We start from the raw sequence: 16,043 nt of genomic DNA, 5'->3' as shown, positions 1-16,043 counted from the left end.
TGGCTATAGTAGATGGAGTCTGGGACCTGGGTCAGCCTAACTAAGCTTAGCATTCAAGAGCACTGTCCTGGCCAGTAGTTGAGCCAGGTGATTAAATGAATCAATGCTTTTTCTTTGCACTGGGTTCTGTCCCTCCCAGCCTCCAGGGCTCATGGTCTTACACCTATCGCAGCAAAGTTCCACACGGCAGAAAAGAGGTGCTACCCATTAAACAAGTCACATACTTTCCCTCCTTTTTTGGAAGGTTGTTGAGGTCAACGTGTTGTGGAAATTCCTGATGGGTTTGGGACCTTGGTTTAGTTCAGTTCAGTCGCTCAGTCGTGTCTGACTCGTTGCAACCCCACAGTCTGCAGCACACCAGGCCTCCCTGTCCATCACCAACTCCCGGAGTAACCATTGCCTATCAAAGAGAGGCACTGAGCAGAGCATCCCCCAGCCTTCATATCAGGGTCCAGAAGATATTTTTAGTTTAAAAAAACCAACCAAACAAAAAATAACCCTTCAGTAAGTATTTTAGGCATAGCTGGCCTCATATGGTCTCTGTCACAACTGCTCATCTCGGCCATCCCAGCCCCAGAGCAGCCAAGGATTATAGTCAAACAAAGGAGCGTAGCTATGTTCCAATTATGTTTCATTTATTAGAACAGATGACGGCCAGAATTCACCCCGGGACAACAGAATGCTGACCTCTACACTAGGGCCTCCTTGATGCTAGACAGCAGGCTTTCAAAGACGGTCAAACCCAGGAGATAATATAGGCCCTGGAGTGCTACTCCCCAGTCTGCATCCAACTGACCGCCCACTAGAAAGTACCTACATGCAACCACAAGGGAGCAACAGGATGCCTGTTGAAAAGACCAGCTTTGTCCCTCTCCAGGGATCCTCGTTCCTTCCCAGAATTCCACAGTGAGCTGTCTAGATCCCCAGGTCACCAGAAGACGATCTCAATCCGGCATCTGGCCAGGCCCAGGGAGACCCCCACTCCTATCCCCACCACCCGACCCCAGTCTTATAAGACAAGACTCAGAGTTCAATAGGATGCTCCCTGAGACTTCCCAGAGGAGGAAGGCAGGACAGGCGGCACCAGGAGGCAAGGCAGATGCCATGGACCCGAACAAGAGAGCACTGGCTTCCCTGAAAAGGTTTTGAGCAGGGTGCAGCATCTGTGAAAAATTCGAGCAGGGCCACTGCTCCCATTAGATGGGCCTGCCCCCCTCCTCCAGGCTGCAGCTTTTCTTTCGAGGAACAAGACTACATCTGTTTGGCGATACTCTATCTGGAATCGTTAAATAAACCTTTCAGGCCCTGGCAAACAACAGCCCATCTTATTCCGATGGGGGAGCTCCTGAAACGCACCAGACTTATTAATCCTAAATCTGTCTGCACGCCCCACCCCCGCCCCCACCCCACTCCTCCCCGGGCAAATCCCCACCGCCCCCACTCCCAGCCCTCCACTGGGGGAAAGGCTGCTCACCCTCGCCACCTTTGGCCCCTCTCGATGGGAACAGATTCTTGGCTTTGAGTGTTTCTTCGAGTTTACTTTTAGTATTGTCTACTTGGTTTTTTTTTTTCTCCCTCCCCCACTCTTCCCAGGGGGTCTCTCTCCCTCACTGACTTGTTCAGTGGATCACAGTCACACAATACTGTCTGAGCAAACTTGCTCAGGGCCCCACAATTATCTCATCTTCCCATTACCCCCACCCTCACCCCCTTGGGGCCACTGAGAAGCAGGCAAAGCTAAACAAATAAAGGATGGGAGGAGGGATGCAGCCAGCTTTTCCAAGGCCCTGGCCATGTGGAATTGCAGGCTCACAGCCTCAGTTCAGCTTGCCTTCTGCTCCCCAAGGGCACCAGCAGTATACACACACACACACACACACACACACACACACACACCCTGAGCCCCTCCTACAGCTGAAACCCAAGTCCACCACAAAAGCCTGTTGCAATGCAGGCTGAGGGATCTGTGTGTCCAGCTGTGCACACAGACCTCTGCACACACACCCCCTTCCCCCCACCTCCAGTCGTCTCTGGCTTCCTACATGGTGGCACACACTTCATCACCCTGACTCCCCTTTCCAGGAAATCTGTTGCCTCCTCTGAGAGTCAGGGAAGGCCTGAAGTTGCCGTGGGCACGTTTGGGCTCTTACATAGTTGCTGCCGGGTGCTGGTGACACATGGGTTTGAATGTGCCCTTCTGCCCGCCCGTTCCCCTTTACCACCGGGGAGAGGATTGCATGGGGACACCTTAGGATCCAACACGCACTCATTTGCTCTGCAATTAAAGCCCAGCCTCGCCCCTCCAATCAGAATCCCGCTGGTGAGAGGGGCCACTGCTCAGCGGAGGTTGAGGGGGAAGGGAGAGAGATTTGAGCAGGGGAGGAAATGATGAAATCAGCCAGCCGGTCTGGAAGCTCAGTCATTGAGGGGGTTGGAGGTAGCAAACAGTCATTCCCTTGGGGAAGAGCAGGACCCTCCCAATTTAGAGACTCTAAACAGGCCAGTGTGAGGATGAGGGAAGTTTCCTGGGAGGGGGGGGGTGGGATGGGGGGAGCAGTGAAGACTCTCTTCTACTAGCATTCTTGCTTCACTCCCTGTAGAGCACCTTGGGCGGGGGGTGGGTGGGGGTGGGGGGGGGTGGGGGGAGGCCACCCCCATGTGATCCTGCCCATTGTGCCCAATACCTGAACACTGGCATTCAGGAGTGGAGCTCTGCCGCAGCTATTCTAAGATCCGAGTTTATGTTACTTTGTGCTTTTGTGTTTTCCACCCATGTCCCCAGGCACTGTGAGGGTACACACCTCTTCTGCCTGGCTTTGCCCACAGCAGATGGAGATGATCCCACCCTGCCTAGGTGCTGACACATGGGCAGGCTCAGCGAGTCCTCTCTGCACAAATGGAAGAACTGCGGCCTGAGGAAACCAAGCTCCTCCTGGTTCAAGGCCAGGGGCCCAATCTGCGGTTTCACTCCTGGAGCAATGGTCACTCCATCTGGCACTCGTGTCTCCTTATCTTGGCTGTGGGCAGGCCATAAACCGCAGTGACTGGGCTGTTGCTGACAGAGCAGAGATGCCTAGCAGTGTTTCCCAAACATCAGTCCTTTGGAGACCTAGCTTTGAGTGACTTCAATTATTTCTTCAATACTTACCTTTAAATCAACTCACATATTTTATAATAAAATACTGCAGTAGTAATATTTCTGAAAACAAGTTGCATATATTATGTTTCCTTTACACATGAAAAAGAAAAAAGCATAACTTAAAAGATGTTCTTCGAAATACACCTAAAATCAGCTTGTATACTGTACTCTGGTACACAGTATAGAAGATATTTTAACCTTTGAGCCAGGTGAAGTATTTCAAGCAAGTCTCTGAGGTTCAGTCCTCTCATCCATAAAATGGGAATGAAAGTACCTTACTCTGCCTTCCTGAGGGTGTCAATACCCCACAAAGGACAGTGGGCGCTATACAGAGTTATCAGGTAGAAAGGGGATTTTTAACAGAAACTGTATCCAGGAGAATGTCTCAAAATTTAATAAGCATGGGAATTGTTCAAAGTATAAGTTGCTAAAAGAGGAAGGAGTAGAGAATGCTGTACATACTCAAAAGAACAGGAGCCCTGCACAGATCCTGCGAAGGAGATCTCACAGAAATAGTAGAGAAATGTACAGGCTATTAAAAGAAACAATACACTCCCACATGAAAAACACAAATAAAAGAACCTATAGAGATTTCTGACCCTGATTAGAATCTCCTGAGCCACAAATGGAAGCGAGGGGATGAGGAGGCATTGGGCGACTCAGGGGGAGCCCTACAACCTAAACAGTGGCCTGGGAAGCCTTCCTGGAGGTGGTGTCAGAAATCAGAGCTCTTTATCCCTTCCCCACATCTCAGCTCCACAACCCCTCGGGTTCCTGTCGTGGACAGCGGGTGTGTGTTGGAACTGACTTTTCTGGAGGCTGGTAGTGGTTGGCAGGACATTGGGGCTGCTAAAGGCAGCAATGCTGTGTATCTGGGGTGTCACCCGGTGCTCAGCACCCTCTGCAGCTTCTCCACAGCCCCCCACGCACCCCCTCACCCACAGCCTCCTGAGTGCACGTTCTTCCCACTGGAAATCTTTCTGATTGCTGCCTCCAGGGAAACTTGTCTTCCTCATTTTCTGTAGTGTTTCTCTCTCTTCTGTGCAACTGTCAGAGTGCAACTATTTCTATCTTCTCTGCTGTTGCTTCTCTCTGCTACTCTGTAGCTTATCTTGGTCTTTTTCTCTGTGTTCTCTGCCTCCTTTCTCCATCCTGGTTATCTTCTTTAATGATATCCTTTTCATATCCTTTTCATCCCACGCTGACCCCCAACTCAAGGCCTCTTTCTATACCCCATCCTTTCGTTCTATAGAGAAAAGTCCCAGGGACTCTGCTCTATTGTAGTGATTATCAGTGGCTATGGGACTCTAAGGTATTGTCCTCTGGGATCTGGGCAGAAGGGAAGGTTTAGAGTCACAGTGAATACCCTAACACCGTTACACACAACACATAAAACACACCCACAGTGCGGCATTGGGCGTTTTGCCAATACTTTCCAAATTGTGCCTCCTGCCCACGGTCAGAATGAAGAATCGATAGTTATTTCCATCCACATCTTTACGAAATAGCTACAACCCAGAAGCTCAGCCAAATGACCTCAGTTTCTGCTTTTGGTCCAGAATCCTGATCTCTGGACCTTCAGTGTGTAAAGGGACATTTGAGTTGTAACTCTAAGGATTTCATAGCTTGAAACAACCAGGACAAGCCCACATACCTTAGAGGCGGCTCTGTGGGGTCCCAGTGCCAATTCTGCCCAGGATGACTTTATACGTCACCAAACAGCTTGGAGCCTCAGTTTAACCATCTGCCAAATAGGGGAAAGAACACGTAGCTCACGGGGCTTCTGGAAGGATTGAGTGGAATCATCCATGACAGCCTCTGGCAGGATGTCTATTCCCAAAAGCAGGTTCAACCTACTGTCTGCTGAACCCAAGGGGGTTCTTACTGTGAGGATCTTGCTTCTCGGAACAGTCAATCCCCTGGCTGTGAAAACTTTGGTCCAGGACATGGGGTGCCTGGTATCCTTCAAGGCCACCTGTGGGCACCTGAGCCTCATCCCACCTTCCCTCCAGGCCGGAGCGATGCTGAAGGCTCCACCCACTGGCACTACCCCCTCTGGAGACCTTCACCTTGTAAGAGTGCCACCTGCCGCTGCCTGTCCGCTCTGCTTGGTCCTAGCCATCTGGAACAGATCCTTCTCTCTGGGAAAAATATTATTGTTTTTTTGGCCACTTGTTTGCTCCTCCAAAGTCAATATTTGTGGAGATAAGCACCGTGTCCTGTAGCAGTGCAGTTGTTTATGATTCTGTCCACATCCCATTTGATTCCAGTTCCTTCTGGGCCACAGTGGGAGGTAAGGGCGCATTTCAACCACAGTGGGTCCCATTACTCACCCAAACTCTCTCATCCAATGAGGAGGAAGGGCTGGGTTCAGTCTTCTCCAGATCCTGGACGTGTGCTCCCAGCCTGCCCTGACAGAAGCTGGACAGGAATTTAATGTGACCTTTACAGGAATCGAACCCAAGTCTCTTGTGTCTCCTGCATTGCAGGCGGCTTCTCTACCCGCTGAGCCATGGGGGAAGCTCTCCAGGAAGCTGGCAGTCTGGACTCCTATGCATCTAGGCCTTTCCTGTTAACACATCCCAGGCCAACCCCAACCTTCTACACTAGATGATGAGGTCCTGGACTGGTCCTTTCTATAAAAATGAGATTTTCTGTTTCCACTTCACATAAAAATGCCTGGTGAGATTTTTTTCCACCCAGACTGGAGAGATTATTTCAAAGGATTTGACTTAAAATATAGGTTGTGAGGGGTATGCAAAATTCCCTTTGAAGTGGCCTGCAGGGAAGGGCATTCCCCAGAGAGTGGGAAGCCATGCTCTTCTGCAGCTACATAAGAGATGCCGTGGCAGGCTGGGATGACATCTGATTTAGGACAGACACACTACATATATTAAGCCATTGAGAGCAGAGAAAGCAAGTGTGGTTTCAAGTGAAGCCCCAGAGCAATAGGCATGAGGACATGCAAGGTTGCAACTGAGCTGTTTCTCAGGTGGGCAACTCTATATAATTATAAGGGAATAGAAGCAGGAATTATGGATTAACCATTATCAGTGGCTTTCTGGGGGGCTTCCCAGGTGGCACTAGTGGTAAAGAACTTGCCTGCCAATGCAGAAGACATAAGAGATGCCAATTCGATCCCTGGGTCAGGAAGATCCCCCGGAGGAGGGCCTGAAAACCCACTCCAGTATTCTTGCCTGGAGAATCCCATGGACAGGGCAGCCTGGTGGGCTACAGTCCATAGCATCGCAAAGAGTCAGAGACGACTAAAGCAGCTCAGCACACATGCACACAACGGCTTTCTGGAGAGACACCAGGGAGGCTAGCTAGTGAATAATAGTAATAACAACAGCAACAGGAGAGAAGGAAGAACAGGAAAGGGAAAGGAGAAAGAAGGAGGTAGAAAGGAGGGGGAGGGGTAGGGGAGACGGGGGAGACGGGGAGGGGAAGAGAGCAGTGGAATAGCTGAGTGGTCTGCTCTGTACCAGTCTCTTAGCAAAAAGACTTACAAAAATAACCTCACTGAGTTACTTAATTCTCAGAACAACCCCACAAAGCAGTTCTTATCATCCCCATTTTTCAGATAAGGAAAGTGATACCCTGAGAGGTTAAAGTGACCTGTCCAAGGCATACGGCTTGCAGAAAGTAGGCGCCAAATAAGATTTTGCTGACCTAGATCAAGCAAACTCCCAAAGATTCATTTTTGCAGAACTCATCATTCTGTACTGAAGACAGGCCCTTATTATCCTGTCTTAGTCATTTCCTTGATTATTCTTCTTTCTCCCTTTGAGACAATGGGATCCTTTGAATCCTTGGCCTGAGCCCATGCTAGGCTCCAGGAAAAATTATTCAAATGAGTCAAGATGACCCATGCCTGCCTTAGCCACCCATGGATCTGAGACTGCCATAACCCTTCCTGAAGCACTTGGAAAGTTTGGAGACCTTCAGGAATTTGGGGCAACTTCTGTGCACCAGGAATGGTTTTCTTTGTTGGGATAAACTGGTGAACAAAGCGGACAATGCTCCCTTTCCTGGTGGAAGTTATGTGGGAGGAGGGTAGGGGACACGGAGGTGGTGGGGAGAATAGATCTGCCATCAAGGGCCTAGGTGGGGTCCCTATCCATCTTGAGCCTCACTGCACAGCAAGCCATCTCCCTTTTCTAAGTGGCGCTTCCAGTCCCTTCCCTTTTTACCAGCCAGCATCTCCTTCAACCATCTCCTCTGTCATCTCAACCTTCTGGAAGGCCTTCCCCCACGTTGGTCAAACTGTCCTTACAGACTTCCCAAGCACCCTAGACCTCTCTGTGGCACTTCTCAGCCTTATGGCTTCACCCTGAGTTAGGCAGGTAGCTGATGACTGTCCCCCACACCAGACAATAAGCTCCTTACGGTCTGACCACGTGGAGGTAAGCTCCACACGGGACTGACCGTTGCACTCACCACCGTGTGCCTAGAACTTAGCCAGGACCTGGTCCAACACAGTCTGCTGAATGAATGACCATTCCCTGCACCCCGTACCTCTCATGACCGTCTCATCTGAGGGGTGCAAACTTCCCTTTCCTAAAAAGTGAACAGGCATGGGGGTTAAGAGCTGAGGGCAGGGTCCCCATGACACTTCAGCCTCCAACCAGTATCTGTGGTCTCAGAGTATAGGTGCATATATGAGGACAAAGAACGTTTGACTGCCCACAGTCTAGGTCCTACGGTCACAGCACCTGTGATGGAAAACATTCCACTGCAATGCGAAATCCTGGAGAAATAACAGTGTGAAATGAGTCACTAGCCAAATCCATCTCTATAAAAATGCTGAGCAGAAACCTTCCAGCCTCACGAAGATTAGAGTTGCAAACCCAAGAACTCTGTTGCATAGCACCTACTCCCCTTTCATTGGAAAAGTACAGGCCTGGGCTGCAAAAGCTACCTTTTAATTGGAGAAATAAGAGGCATCCCTTCGCTTACTCATTGAATTAGTATGCATTGATTAAGCTCCTACTGTGCTTTTGCTGTTGTTCAGTAGCAAAGTCATGTCTGACTCTTTTGAGACCCCATGGACTGTAGCCCGCCAGGTTCCTCTATTCATGGGATTTCCCAGGCAAGAATACTGGAGTGGGTGGCCATTTCCTTCTCCAGGGGATCTTCCTGACCCAAGGATCAAACTCACATCTCCTGCACTGGCAGGTGGATTCTTTACCACTGAGCCACCAGAGAAGCCCTCCTGTGCTTTAGGGATATAAAAATAAACTAGACCATGAACTCAGAGTCTTGCGAAATGAACAGAGCAGGCAGGCTGGGTGGAACAAATGGTAGGGGCAATGAGGCAGATACCTACCTCAGCACAGGAAGGGCCTCTTGGAGATGATAAGACCCAGGAAGACTCTAGAGACAGATAAGAGTTGGGTTGGGTTGCAAAGGGCTTTCCAAGCCATTGGAATGACACAGACAAAGGCATGGTAGTAGACAGAGCCTGGGTTGTGGTGGGAACTGCTGGAGGTTTGGTATTGCTGGGAAGTTAAGGGTAAGACTGAGAATGGAAAGAAGGGAGCTGGAGCAGGAGGGAGGAGACAGGCCTTAGATCATCTTTTAAGTCCTGTGAAGAATTGTGAAAACGTTCATGTCCAAACAAAGGAGGAGCATTGAGCACTTTAAGCAGGAGAATAACATGCATAAAACTGCATTTTAGGTGGCTCCTAATATGGGGATAAAAGATTTGTAGGGGACCAAGAAAGGCCATGCCAAAGAATGTTCAAACTAACGCACAATTACACTCATCTCACACACTAGCAAAGTAATGCTCAAAATTCTCCAAGCAAGGCTTCAACAGTACTTGAACCGAGAACTTCCAGATGTTCAAGTTGGATTTGGAAAAGGCAGAGGAACCAGAGATCAAATTGCTAACATCCATCCACAGAAAAAAGTAGAGAATTCCAGAAAAACATCTACTTCTGCTTCATTGACTAGGCCAAAGGCTTTGACTATGTGGATCACAAGAAACTGGAAAATTCTTCAAGAGACAGGAATACCAGACCACCTTAACTGCCTCCTGAGAAATCTGTATGCAGGTCAAGAAGCAACAGTTAGAACTGGACATTGAACAAAGGACTGGTTCCAAATTGGGAAAGGAGTACATCGAGGCTGTATATTGTCACCCTGCTTATTTAACTTATATGCAGAGTACATCATGCAAAATGTTGGGCTGGAAGAAGCACAAGCTAGAATCAAGATTGCCAGGAGAAATATCAATAACCTCTGATATGCAGATGATACCACCCTCATGGGAAAAAGCAAAGAAGTACTAAAGAGCCTCTTGATGAAGGTGAAAGAGGAGAGTGAAAAAGTTAGCTTAAAATTCAACATTCAGAAAACTAAGATCATGGCATCTGGTCCCATCACATCATGGCAAATAGATGGGGAAACAATGGAAACAATGACAGACTTAATTTTGGGGAGCTCCAAAATCACTGCAGATGGTGACTACAGCCATGAAATGAAAAGATGCTTGCTCCTTGGAAGAAAAGCTATGACAAACCTAGAGAGTATATTAAAAAGCAGAGATATAACTTTGCCAACAAAGGTCCATATAGTCAAAGCTATGGTTTTTCCAGCAGTCATGTATGGATGTGAGAATTGGACCATAAAGAAAGTTGAGTGCCAAAGAACTGATGCTTATGAACGGTAGTGTTGAAGACTTTTGAGAGTCCCTTGGACTGTATGGAGATCAAACCAGTCCATCGTAAAGGAAATCAATCCTGAATATTCATTGGAAGGACTGATGCTGAAGCTGAAGCTCCAATACTTTGGCCACCTGATGCAAAGAACTGACTCATTGGAAAAGACCTTGATGCTGGGAAAGATTGAAGGCAGGAGGAGAAGGGGACGACAGAGGATGAGATGGCTGGATGGCATCACCGGCTCAGTGGACATGAGTCTGAGCAAATTCTGGGAAATAGTGAAAGACAGGGAAACCTGGCATGCTATAGTCCATGGGGTCAAAAAGAGTCAGACTCGACTGAGTGACTGAACTGAACTGAAGGGGACCAAGGAGAGGAGAGAAGCCAGTTAGAAAGCTGTGGCCGTGTCTCCAGATAAGAGACAAGAGCACAGTATTGAGTTATAGGAGAGGCATAGGGGGAGGGTTTCAAGAAGGGTTTAGAAATCTATACTCAGAACAACTAGGGTATAATAGAAGCAATAACCCACACTTTACAATTCTGAGTTCTTTCTACATGCTGGCCACTCTGGAAAGCTTTATGTACATTATTATAAGTTTTAATATTTATCCAAGTAGGTGGGGGATCCAGGATGAGAAAGGCCTGGAGGCTCTGGGACCCTCTACATAGGGTCTAACGATCTTTAAAATGCTCTACAGATGCTAATGTCAACCGAGCTTAGATTATGGGAGAGGAATGAAGTAGGTGATGGAATGTACAGTAGAAATGAAAAAGAACAGGTCCCCATGAATAATGAAGAGAAGAATTTCATTAGGGACTTTGGAAGAAAGTAAGTTTGGACAAAAGTTTGCAAAGTCAAATGTTTCTGTGTGCCAGAAAGTGAACGCAAGTTCAACAGGCAAAAGGCCAGGCGGTTAGGAGCGGTGGGGACCGTGGCAAACAGAGAGTCTACGTGCCATCAAAAGAGTCAGCTACTGCTCAGTTCTAGTTGCAGTAGCCTTTCGAGAAAGAGGGCTCGAGATAATCAAACTAGCTGATGTTCAAAGCAAAACCAGTTCTCCAGACTTTTGCCTGAATTCTCCCAACCTGAAAATATTGGTAACTATTTGAAAATTTGGAAAAGAAAGAAAAACATTGTACAAAGCACCCCAACCTGCCTCTAAGTTGGACAAGAGTCTAGGACTGGCAATGTGAGTGCTCTGCTGTCGCCTGTCCATCCAGCAACTGAGCACCTCAAGGAGAGGGAGACTCTGGACGGGGCACACAAGTGTAACCAGGATGAAAGGAGTGGCTCAGGGTCCTGGAGACTTGCCAGCTTCCTGACCAAATGCCATTTGGAGAAGGAGAGATCAGGCGTGGTGATGTCTCGTCCGCATAAACTGAGAGGATCTGCAGAGACATGCCTTCCTAGGATGAGTGAGATCTGTCACACTGTCAACAGGGGTTGTCAGACACCAAGAATATCTTCAAGATCTAGAAGCTCAAGCAGCAAGTTATATGCTCAGCATCTGAAAGGCAGCTGCGAGTGGGCTAGACTGCCTGTTGGAATTCTGCCATCATCTCCCATCCCTGCCTCCTGGGGCCATCCTCCGCTGTCCTTGCAGAGTCCCTATTTCACTTTCTATCCTGTGACTCAGGTCCAATGACCCTCACCCCCATTCCTCCCTCTAGATGTCTTCTCTTCAGACCCCAGTGACTGGCTTCCCTTTCCTGGTCTACCCCTGACCTCCCTGACTGTCCTAGTCATGAACCCACTGCTCTGGGCTGATCCCATGACCCAGGCGTCATTGTGATTTAAGGCAGCAAGTGGGGAGTCTAGGAAGAGAACCTGAATCAGTACTTACTGAAACAGCAAAGAGTGGGAATAGAGCTATGTCCTCAGAGAGCTCCAGAAAGAGGGTCAGTGGAGAATGATCCTGGGGGTTCAATCAACTCAAATCAAGGAGCCTCGGCTAGCACCTGTGCCCCTCACTCTGTGCCCGGCAGTCCTGGTGCTCCCCTCCTGAACGTGGAGAATCTGAATGCTCCCAACAATCCCACTTTATTATCCCACGTTGCAGAGGAGAAACTGAAGTCCCAGTGGAGAGGTTAAGCAGTCACTCGCCAGAGGACCTGTAGCCTCTTTCCCAGCCCAGACTCTTCAGAGTCTGCTCTTAACAGCGCTTCTCCAGTTACCTCTGATGGAAGCCCAGTTTCCCCCCAGTCCCTCAGGGACCTGACTCTTGTAAAATACAGTAATAGATGAATTAACAGAAAAAGGATCATGCGCTTAGATGGCGTGGGCAACTGGCAAATTGCTGTGAATGCTTCTGGATGCTTCAGTTTCTACACCTATCACGTCGGGGGCGGAGCCACAGGGACTGAGAAATGCTAATCCACCTAACCGTATCCTCGCTCAGCTACTGAGGATGGGAAGGCATGAGCTGGGCGCTAGGGGGGGAAAAAAAAAAACCAAACACTTGTATGTATTCCAAAGGCTGAACTGTTCACCTCACTCCAGTGGTGCGCACTCCAGTACTCAGGATGCGCCAGAGCGTCCCGCCCCGCATTCCCGGTTCGGGTGACTTAGGGCAGGGTTGCCCCGTTACCGTCCAGGGGTGAGATTCGTTAGCTCCAAAGGGCCCTTCCAAAACCAAAACGCTGGGATTCGGCCTCCTTTTGCAACCCCCCAGCTCAGCAGAAATGTTTGCAAGGGCCAGCTGTTTTTGCTCCCGCATTCATTAATAAAAGTAGTGAATGCAGCCAGGGCCACCCTTTTCTTTCCTTTGTCCTGTCCTGAAAAGGGGCAGGGAGGGAACAGGAGAGCCTGCAGACGCAGGGGACGTGCCAGACGTGCAACAGGAAGGGCTCGGAGATGAGGACTGAGAGGAAGGAAGGCAGGTGGGCGGATGGGGAGCGGGGCGGGGGGGCGGGGGGGATGGGGAGCGGACGCGGGGCAGGGGGAGGGGCCGTGTGACAAAGGCGGGGAGACACGTGGAACTAATTCCCCGGGGCCATGGGGTGGGGGTGCACCTGAGGATTGAAAAACACCTGGCAGTTTCTGGAAACAGGAGGATTAAGAGCTGCTGAGAAAAATGGGGCCGATGATAGAGCAGGGCTGGCTGGGGTGGGGGGACCCTCTGGGAACTGCACATCGAACTCTGAGACCTTATTTTTGATCCCTTAGTGACTGGGGAGAGGTTAACAGTGCATCAGTAGGCGGGTAGCGGCGGGTGGGACACTCTAGGTCTCTTATTCAGTCTTTAAAGCAGGGAATTGGTTACAGAGGGTATCCAATTGTTTCCTTGGGCTAGAGGGAGCACAGAGCAGTTGAAGGAGCAAGGATTCTCTAGCAGGAGTTCCCACACAGAACACCAGACGCTGGTTAAATTTCACAGAAAGAAAGTATTCTTACTAAAAGCACTTTTGTTAAAAAAAAAAAAAGTTAGTATATAATGTATTAAATGCCACAAATGCCACAGAATTGTAGATTTTAAAATGATTTAAAATGGTGAAGTCTATGCTATGCACATTTTACCATCATCAAAATTGAATATAACATTTTCTTTTGTTTATCTGAAATTCAAATTTAACCAGTGCCCTGTGTCTTATTTGTTAAATCTGGCCACCCTACACACAGCAAGAGCTAAGACAATGCCAGGGGGCTTCCCACATGGAGCTGGAGCCACAGAGACCCAGCTACTGCTGCAGGGGATGGAGAGAGACTGGAAGTCCAGGGAAAGGAGGGAAAATGGTCCTGCTTCTCCTCTCCAGTGACCCCCAGTTCCTCCCTGCCATCAACCAAAGTTCCTAGAAGCCCAAGGGCAAAGGAGTCTCAGAAATACAAGTGCAGGGAAAGATATAAGAGCAAACTTGCAATTGCTTTACATGACCCAGGAAGGCCACCAGTGACCACAGTTTTATCTGTGTCAACCAAAATAATAATAATGACATGACATTTGTGGCAAAAGGCCACAAATATGGTTTTAAGATTGCAGTCTGGAAAACACAAATCTGGGGTAACTGCAAAAGAGTGTTCCAGAAAAGAGAAAGAATCAGGGGCTTATAAGGACAAAAAGCCATGAGGTCCCTGGGTCAGGAATATCCTCTGGAAAAGGAAATGGCAACCCACTCCAGGATTCTTGTCTGAAAAATGCCATGGACAGAGGAGCCTGGCGGACTACAGTCTAACAGGTCACAAAGAGTTGGACATGACTAAGTGACTAAGTACGCACCTTAAGAGTTGCCTGGCAAGAACTGTGATTGATTCTGACTCGAGTCAGAAAATATTTGTCCTTAAGGATTCATGAGTTGTTTTAGGGTAAGGGTCCGATAACTATAGACAGGCTGTCATGAGTTTCTGGCGGATGTTTGGGATGACTTAACATCAGGGCAAAAGGTCAGATTCCATCCAGGCTGAGACATGCGTAAGTCACACTTCATTAATGGCTCTAAAATGAGAACTCTCTTAGCAATACCAACTTCGCTTTGATTTTCTTTTCACATTTCTCCCTTTTGATTGATTTCTTCCTTTAAAAAGCATCAGTGATCAACCACTTGGGTTTTGGGCATCAGTATGAACTCCATTAGGACTGGGAAGGCTCATTGCCAGAGGGTTGTGTCCCACAGAGAGGGGAGCGGGGTGATTTGTGGGAGAGGTCTGCTTTTAGAGAGTTTATAATCATATTTGAGCAACAAGGAGCCATCCAGGAAGAGAGTCTTAGGCAGTGTTCCAAATGGGCATGGATCTTTATCAGGAGAAATCTTATAGGAGTGAGCAATCACCTCCAGATGTCAATCTATCATTATTTCTGAACTGATGCTTTCCAACTGTGAAGCTGGAGAAAACTCTTGAGAGTCCCTTGGACAGCAAGGAAATCAAACCCACCAATCCTAAAGAAAATCCGCTCTAAATATTCATTGAAAGGACTGTTGCTGAAACTGAAGCTCCAATACTTTGGCCACTTGATTCAAAGAGCTGACTCATCAGAAAAGACCCTGATGCTGGGAAAGATTGAGGGCAGGAAGAGAAGGGGATGACAGAGGATGAGATGGTTGGATGGCATCACCGACTCGATGGACATGAGTTTGAGCAAATTCCGGGAAATAGTGAAAGACAGGGAAGCCTGGCGCGCTGCAGTCCATGGGGTTGCAAAGAATCAGACGTGAATGAGCGACTGAACAGCAACAGCATAGAGAAACACAAAATCCAAACAGTTTAAAAACAACAAAAGAGAGAACTGTTAGAACAATGATTAGTAAAACTGGTTGCAGTTCAGATTGCACTAAGCCACCAAGACCAGAGGGGAGTCAGCTGAAGAAGACTTCTAGATGTCAAGGTTGAAGCATCTTTTGGAGTTTGAGATGTCTCTGATGACATCATCAGTTGTTTAGGTAAAGGCAGTTTTAATTGTCAAGGACTCCAAGGATGGGAGAAAAACTGAAAATATTTGGAGAGCCATAGATACTAGAGGAGTAAGAATTTAGGATCTAATCTAGTGCTAAGTCACCTCAGTTGTATCCAACTCTGTGTGACCCTACAGAATGTAGCCTGCCAGATTCCCCTCCCCATGGGATTTTCCAGGCAAGAATACTGCAGTGGGTTGCCATTTCCTTCTTGAGGGGATCTTCCCAAGCCAGGGATTGAACTCAAGTCTCCAGTCTCCTGTATTGGCAGAAGGATTCTTTATCACTAGCACCAGCTAGGAAGCCCCAGGATCTAATCCAGTTTACAGGTAAATACTGAAACCCCAAAGAAAATTAATAGCACTAGAACCTAATATCCACGAAGGTATGATATTGAAACATACTTTTTATCTCTAAAATCACCATTATTCCCATCAAATATAGTCAAAATGAGACTAATTTGTTTGCAAAATAAGTACGGTTTCAATAATGTGACCTGATTACATAAATATAACAAGAATACTGTTGATCTGGACCTCCCTGGTTGGTGGGCAAGTGGTAAAGATTCTGCCTGCCAATGCAGTGACACAGGTTTGATCCCTGGTCCAGGAGGATCTCATATGCCACAGAGCAACAAATCCCCTGTGCTCTAACTACTGAGCCCTGAGCCTAGAGTCCGAGAGCTGCAGCTACTGAAGTCCGAGTGATGTAGAGTCTGGGCTCTGCAATAAAAGAAGCCACAGCCACGAGAAGCCCACACACTGCAACTAGCGAGTAGCCCCTACTTGCAGCAACTAGAGAAAAGTCCGCCTGCAGCAACTAAGACCCAGGGAAGCCAAAAATAAAAAAAT

Source organism: Bos javanicus, chromosome 2 (assembly GCF_032452875.1).
Source record: "Bos javanicus breed banteng chromosome 2, ARS-OSU_banteng_1.0, whole genome shotgun sequence".
In the NCBI taxonomy this organism is placed as follows: domain Eukaryota; kingdom Metazoa; phylum Chordata; class Mammalia; order Artiodactyla; family Bovidae; genus Bos; species Bos javanicus.
The sequence above is the reverse complement of the archived record's forward strand: the minus strand, read 5'-3'. Positions refer to the sequence as shown.